An 8,660-nucleotide genomic window follows, 5' to 3' on the forward strand; every position below is an offset into this window, starting at 1 on the left:
TCCAAGATTTCTGACATGCAGAGGGCAATTTTTTGTTCAATTTAGGGAATAAATTATGGATAAATACCTTTTCCCATCTGGCAAAGGACTCCATCTCTGTAAAATGCTTCAAAAGATGTCTAAAAGCTCATTTAACTGCTGTTTTGAAATTCTAGTTCACACACAAATATACTTTTTTAACATGTTCATTTTTGTTTTTAATTGTTTTTGTTATTGTCATTATAACTTGTTGATGTTATACATTTGTTTTTTCAATTATCAGTTTATTACTTTCTAATGAAATTTTAGGTTTTCTGCCTCTCCCTGCACTTTACATTATATGTTATCTTTGTCATTTTATGTCGTTCTAACTGTGCAAATAAAATAAAACCTAAAAAATAAAAAATAAAACCTAAAAATGGAAGAACTGAAGTATGTTTTTTTAATCTTCCAAGTCAAGCTACTGCTTGCTCCTACTACTGAGTGCCTGTGTTTGTTTAGGAACCACAGTTCTCTTGTTTCCTTAATAAACTTGACCAGTCTTGTCTGGCAGGATTGCAAGGTGTGAGGACTTTTCATTTTTACTTTGTGTCTCCTTTCAAACATGTAATTGTAGACAAACCACATACAAATTGTTTTGGGCAGTTATCCGAACAAAATTGGCAACTAGTTTTATATAACGGCCTGTCTTTCTTTCTTTTTTGATGAATTTGTGGAAGTATTTAAGCTGTTTTTAAAAAAAAGATTTTGGTAGAAACCGATAAGCAAAGTTAGTTCCACCTGTTGGAAATGAAATCAGTTTGGTGTATTGTTTTTTTAACAAGACAAAGTAAGAAGCTTGAAGTTATTTTTTGGTGGGTGGAATTATGTCATTGCAGCAGTCAAGTGTTACAGACCTTTATTCTCGCTTCGCTGCATTCATAAAGATTCAACTAAAGCTTTGTTACTGTAGGCAGTTGACTCTGAGTTACCAGGTATTTTATGGTTCTTTTCACGTTCCAAATACTGTGCTTTGCATACCGTTCACATTTCCAGTTCATCAACACAATCAAATTCATTGTGCACCTCCTCCCTTTTGAGTGTGCTGTTTGTTGTCTGTAGCTGTTGTGATAACATTTGAAATATGCTGACTGACAACAGGCCCTCATTCTGTGAGTTCCATTTGCTTTATGCTGCACAATAAAGCATCTGTTAGTTCAGTCCTGGCTGTTTTGGGCCATACAGAGTAAATATTTCACTTCACTTCTGTCAGGCTCCATTACTATGTTTATCAATTCACAGCAGAAACTTTAATTAAACTGTAAAAATCTCATATGTTAGTAGAATTTTTTAAGAGACAAATTATACATTAAGTGCCAGATAACAGCCTGGTGCAGCTTTCTCTACTTGCTTTCAATGAGAGTGTAGCAGTTTGCTTGCTGCTTTTGCGTGGCTGATCACCCCAAATGCCTCAAGTTGAAAAAACTTCACCTCAGAGCTGAAAAGTGCCAACATAAAGCACCATTGTCTGATCAGATGCACTGCAAAAAAGCCAACTTGTGTTTTTTGGCCTAAAACTGTGATTTAAGTTGGTAAAACTTGGAAATATAAATTACTGACATTTAGGGCAATAATGTAAGTTAGCACAACAAAGGAAGCCAGTTGTCTGCTCAAAAACAAGTTGGTGAGTTGTTGTTACTTATATCTTTAAGTTGGGGTTCACAACAAGGGACAATAGTTCTGATAACTCTTATTTCTTTGTTGTGAAATTCGGTCATTAGCGAAAGCTAGCGGCTAACTGATGCTAGCGGCTAACTGATGCTAGCGGCGCTGCTTGTTACAGCTACAAGAGTAGCCATTAGCGTATCAATGCTAACTCAACATTGTGGTCGCAACATTAGCTGACATTTCATAGCGGCGTTACAATCGTGCCAATTCAGCACATTGCAGAAGTAAGGATTAAAAGTTATTACAATGTAAAATTATAAGTTAGTACAATTTACAGTTGAGTTGACAAAAATCTGAATTCAGAGTTGAGTCGCTTTGAATCAATTTGAAATTTGAATCGCTCAAATTTCCGTGAAACTGACACGGATTTCGCTACAATGCAAGTTAATGACAGTCATATCCCGTGGCTATTGGTTTGTTCCAAGTCACATGACTTTCAAGGTCCCAGCGGTCAGAACAAAAAACATGGCGGACAGTTCTCTCATTTTTAGTGAAAAATCTATATTTTGTCTTAATTTCTGCATAAAAATGGATTTTGATCACATTTCTAGCGAGAAATATATGCTTTATTTTCTAAATATTCACTCAGTGAATGTACATAATCACTTTGTATGTTGGAATAGCCACGGGATATGACTGTCATTAACTTGCATTGTAGCGAAATCCGTGTCAGTTTCACGGATTTCTGTGAGACCAGGTTGGTATAATCATGTGTGTGCTCCGCTCCGCTCTGTACCGTGAGCCACAAAACGCTCATATGGGTCCTTATGGGTGGTATTGACAAACAGTCCATTCTGTCATTTAGGTTGGAGATCCTGTTGGATGTTTCACTGCAGACATTGTCCCAACCCTAATCGGTTGATTTGAAAGGGGAAACTGTCACTGACTCACCCTAATCCACCAGCATCCAGGCAAATCTGGACTTGAACACTTGAAAAAAAAACGTATTATTGCCTTAATCCGACTATAACTGCACAACTGAAGTTGTGTTAGTGCGACTAATGTTCTCCAACTCCGATTAACCCATAAGAGCCCGGACCTATTTATCCTTGAAGGAAAATTATGGGGGATATATAACAGACCAAGTGGATCACATAGAACACATTTATGATGGTTTGAAGAAAAGAAAAAAAAAAACCCTAAATGTCAAAGATCTGTGATGTGACATAAACGTTACATTGGGAGTTTATGGAATTTATGTTTATGATATTTCTTATTTTAAAATAAATAAACTAGACACCTTTTCTGCTTACAGAAGCACAAATTTGCCTTTTTCTGATGTATACCTCACAGCTATATTTCTGTTACTTGTTTTATATTAATTTGTTCAGGAAATATGGTCAAAACAGGTTAAATGCAATACAGGACATTAACAGATTAGAATTGTTAAATGGGTTTAAACTTAGCCTAGTAACAAAAAATAAGCTTTTTGAAATTAGCTACTTTTTCACATTTCTGTTTCCAGTCACACCCATATTTTGGAGAAGTCACTTCTTGTCACAGTCACACAGTCAAACAGTCTTGCTGAGGGATTTAATGAGTTGGTGAAGCATAAAGGTGAATATGGGAGATTATAGAACATTTAAAGTGTTTGTTACATGCGTGTCACCGTGGGTTCTTATGGGTTAAGACACCCAGATAATGCGATTGCAATAGGACTTTTGCAGGCATGTATTACAAGAGAAGCTCTGCATGCTCCACCCCCACGCTGGCGTATGACCCCGGAACAAAAACATCCAAGAAAGCCGGTCGCAGTAGCCGGTCAGTAGCGGCGGCACAAACTGTCGAACCAAAGACTACGAATACTGTTGAAACCCTCTAACAGCATCCGGTGTTCTTGTCTGCCGCTCAAAATCACCTCCATCTTGTTCTTGTTGACCGAAAATGCCGTTTTCTCGCCTTTCTCCACTTGTTTATTATGACATAGTAGGGCAACAGGAAAGGGGGGCATATTAACCCGCATATCACCACCCAGTGTTGAGGAGGAGGACACGTTCCCGTCAGTTATTCCATTTTTTGGCTCAAGTTGGTTACATATTGCACATAATGCCACCACTCCCTCACTGACAGCCTCTTTCATCATTTAACATGCAGCTGTAAACGATTTGAGTAATTATAGTTGTAGAAATGAATCCTTGAAATTGTAGTATACATGATTTAGTAAAGCTATATGTTGTTCGGTACAAATTTATTTTAATAGGTCAATAAAAAATAATTACACCCCCCTTCCTTTTTTTTTACTACAAAGTTTGCTACTAGCACATCGAACATTGATTCAGAAAAGAAATCATGAAGTGTAAAAAGTTTGGTTCTAAAAGTGAAAACAGGAGCAGTATTCTCTGCTCTGAAACCTGATATCTGATATCTGATATCTGACTTCTGCCGTGACTTTCTACATGCTGTCACACTGGTTCTCTGTCTCTTTCTAAATTTTCATGCCAAACAAACTACCGAGAATCTTGTGCCAACACTGGTCTGTGCCAATCTTGTGCTTCTGTTCAGGTGATCTGCTCTCATGTTGGGTTTTATTCCTCGTTTAGACAAGCATTTTCAGGAGGAAATCTGCTGCATACGGTGACGCAAAAGTGTGTGAAATTGGATTGTATGCAGCCAGGCGGCATCACTTAAAGCCATAAGAGCATCTTTGGGCATGCAGAAGTTTTCACGCCACACATTTCCATCAGCTACTCCTTCCACAAAGTTCTCCACCATCACTAGATCTCCCAGGTCTCGTTCACAGCCGTCTGGCTCCTCCCACCAATTGCTGCATCCAGAATGTGATGGAGGTAATTCCAGATCCTTCTCTGTTCACTAATACTATCTGTACATATCCTGTACATTTGGTGGAAAGACTCCTGTAAGTTCATTAGAGCTGCCAGAGCAGCTTGAAGGTCCGACGCATGGAAATAATCCCACGTTTGTTTATTTCCTGTACTGGAGCATGTATGTGACGTAAACACATACGTGATGTGAGCAGATCAGATCAGAGTTTTGTGTCTTGTCAGTGTAGACGACACGCTACGGAGGAGAGGATTACACTTTTCCACTTTGGAAGGTGGCTTCAGATTTTTGCGTCTTTAAGCCCCCAAAACGCCGTCACCGTCTAAAACGAAAATATTCCGATAAAATATTTTGTCGTTTTTACCTGCGAGCGTCCTGGTGTGAACGGGGCCATAGATCTGTGAGTTTACAAAACAACAGTTAGGCTAAAAGTCAGGTCATTTGATGTTTCCATTCATTTTAATTAAAGACGCAGTAAGCCCACGCCCTGTCTGATTGTCTTCCAAAATTGCCTTTCTGATCGGGGCCTTTGATAACAGTCTGCTAATCACTAATTGTAGATCACCTGAGGACAGTAGAATTGGCACAGGCTAAGGTAAATACTTCTTTAACATGTGAACATAAATCTACTGAGAAGAAACTGGCTCACACATCTCAACGTTGCTCCCTCAGGAGTGTTGGAATGAGTCATGTTTTGAAAATGCTGTGCCTTTCTTTTACCTGCCGCTGTGGAAAATACACATCAGTCATTATCCTTACCAACAGCTTCAGTGAAATCTCTTCCCAAGAACTGTTATTGAACAACATCCTGTGTGGGAGACTCATGGGAGAGTCATATCAATGAGAAAAAATACTTCAAGAGTCTTGATTTACTTCAGTCTTCATAATGCATTTTGTTGCTTGGCGCTTCATTTTACTTCCCACTGTGAAGTACCAAAACTTTAAACTTCTTTTGTTGTTTCATTGTGTTTTGATTTTGATGTTTTTGTGTTTTTTATGTTGCCTTGTCTCAAAAAAATTCTCTTCATATTCAGTTCTTTTCTCAGTCATGCGTGGGGATCAAATGAGTTCAGCTTTACTAATGCATATTTCCCACACATCTTTCTTAACTGCACCTGGCGTCTGTACTTGGCACATACATAAATCATAAAACAAGTTCTGCCACATCTGCTGACAGACTGAAGGACATCTAATGTAACTTTGTGCACTTTACAGAGGGAACACTCCAACTAAAAGTCAAATAAGATCACATCAGATAGATTTTTGCTGCGACACGTCTAACATGGGGACAACCATTGTGTGGTATTTTTTTAATACTGTATCAACACTGTAGAAAGCTGCTGTCATTGGCTTAAAAAAACTGTGAACAGAAATTGGCTCAAGTTGGTTACATGTTGCACATAATGCCACCACTCCCTCACTGACAGCCTCTTTCATCATTTAACATGGAACTGTAAACGATTTGAGTAATTATAGTTGTAGAAATGAATCCTTTAAATTGTAGTATACATGATTTAGTAAAGCTATATGTTGTTTGGTACAAATTTATTTTAATAGGTCAATAAAAAATAATTACACCCCCCTTCCTTTTTTTTTTTACTACAAAGTTTGCTACTAGCACATCGAACATTGATTCAGAAAAGAAATCATGAAGTGTAAAAAGTTTGGTTGTAAAAAAGTGAAAACAGGAGCAGTATTCTCTGCTCTGAAACCTGATATCCGATATCTGATATCTGACTTCTGCCGTGACTTTCTACATGCTGTCACACTGGTTCTCTGTCTCTTTCCAAATTTTCATGCCAAACAAACTACCGAGAATCTTGTGCCAACACTGGTCTGTGCCAATCTTGTGCTTCTGTTCAGGTGATCTGCTCTCATGTCGGGTCTCTGTGAGAAATGGGGAAAAAGTGTTCAATGGTCAAAAATTCAGCCATAGTCTTTTTTATTAGGGCTATGCAATAGCTGTAGGGGCCAGTGCTCTTCTTCCTCTTCCGGACACAATTACGTCCCGCTACTCGTCCTAAATTATATATCAAAACGTGCGGTTTGATCGGGATCGGTGTGCTATTACTTTTCTCTACGGAAGACGAACTTTTCGCGACATAAGTCGTGAAAAACTGCGCAAAATTTGCATTCAAGGGAATGGGACAACCGGAAAAAAATGAGCGAAAAAGAACAATATTTAGAGATTTTCAAACGTCTACTTCTCCGGCATAATTTCACCTAGAGACTCCATTTAAACTTTAAACAGTAGACACAAGTCTTGTGTATCGGTGTATTAATCCACGTTTCGATAGGTCATATAGTTTTTTTATCAATCCCTGTTCAATGACCATGATCATTTTTGGAGAAATTCTGAGATTATAATGGGTGTGTATTGCATGGTGTGTAGACTAGAGAGAGAAAAAATTGTCAAAAATAAATTTGAAAACTGCGCCCCAGGCCGCAAATTCCACTCTACAGAAATAATTTATACATAGAAACGTAGGAAAATTAGTCTTCTCCCTCACAATCCTCTGGTAAAGCTGTCAGAGTTATAGTTTGGGCGTAGGACGCACAGATGATCCACCAACACTGGTCCTGCGTATTAAAAACGCAGGAAGATTTCTGTAGAAAAGCATATTTGACTGTTTTTCAGATCGCTCTTACAAAGCTATTTCTTCATTTTTCTTCACAAAAAACATATGTAGACGTTCAGGAAGAACTCAGGACGCTCAAAGTGAAGTCGGATCAATGATAGGTATTATGGTTTTGCCAAAAATGCTTTCTGTTCGAGGCCAGAAATTCCAGTCTGTCCACCTCTGGCTGCTGTCACTGTGGTGGGAGATTCCCCAGCTGTTAATTTCCCACACACACACATACATTTTAAGGTTAAAGGGCATATGTTGCTGTATAAATAAATACTTGAAAATGAATGCTTGTTGTAGATGTGCTCCTTGTATATAATATAGTATCATAACATTATTAGTATTAATTGTTTGAAATCTCTGAAGAATCTCATCATAGTGTACACACACCGGCAGTAGCCCCCGTGGCCCTTTCAGAATTTCCCCAGAGGAAATTTTCTAGTTATTATTTTGTACCTTCTAAAACATGATTTCATACAAATCTCTGATTTTGCTCTACCCGGACTTTAATGATGGCAAATGCTAATGCCTTCCCAAATATTACATTTATTTCAACTTGCTTTTTTTTAAGAATGCATGTTTAAAGTGACAGAATGCAGTTCTCAAGAAAAAAAAAGAATGAAAATAAAGCACTGGCCTTGTTCAAAGCCTCTCTCACCTGACAAGCACGGGCATATGCAAGCACTTATAACCTTTTAATCATCCTGAACATGTTTGGGTTCCCGATGCTGTTATATTGCGTGAGCTCTATGAGAATCACTATCCTGTTTTCTTTGCACACTTGTCGGACTGTGAAGCCCTTTGAGATGACATACTACACTACTACAAACAGCTGCAAACTGCTAAGTTAGCAGTTTGCTACAGTTAGCAGAAGGCTGTGAAAACAAACCTCCCTTTGGGGAAATAAAGTCTAATCTACCTAATTTCTAATCTATCTAAATTATTAGAGAAATGGAGGGAAAGTTTTTTTTTTCTGTAGGATCTTGAATTAGGTTTTTTGTCTGAAAGTATGTGCTTTATTAGCTGCATTTGTGGAACAGCCAATAGAAACACATTCTCTCTGAAATTACCAAAGTCTGAAAACAGCCAAGCAGAGGTGCAGAAATCTAGTTTTCTCTCAGACTACTTGATTTACAAATGCTGAAAGGATTGTATGGGAATTTTTTTTGCCCCCTGCCAAAATAAAACTGCCTACCTCAGCTTTAAAGAAGGAGGGCAGATGGAAAAATACACACAAGAAAACAAATAAAGGAATGAACTATGTATTGTTGCAAGACACACAGTGCTAATTCCACACCATTGTATAACCAGATCACTGAACAGACCACAACATTATTTACAAAAGTTACAAAAAGCACCCCAATTTAGTAGTGAAAACACTACAGTAGAGTTATTTCAACCAGTCAGATTTCTGCTGGTCAGTATCAAGGATCTTTTACAAAAGTGTACGTATGTGTTAATCTTATATAAAACTTACACTACCGGTCAAAAGTTTTAGAACACCCCAATTTTTCAAATTTTTTATTGAAATTCAAGCAGTTCAAGTCAAATGAACAGCTTGAAAGG

This window comes from Centropristis striata, chromosome 5, assembly GCF_030273125.1.
Source record: "Centropristis striata isolate RG_2023a ecotype Rhode Island chromosome 5, C.striata_1.0, whole genome shotgun sequence".
Lineage (NCBI taxonomy): Eukaryota > Metazoa > Chordata > Actinopteri > Perciformes > Serranidae > Centropristis > Centropristis striata.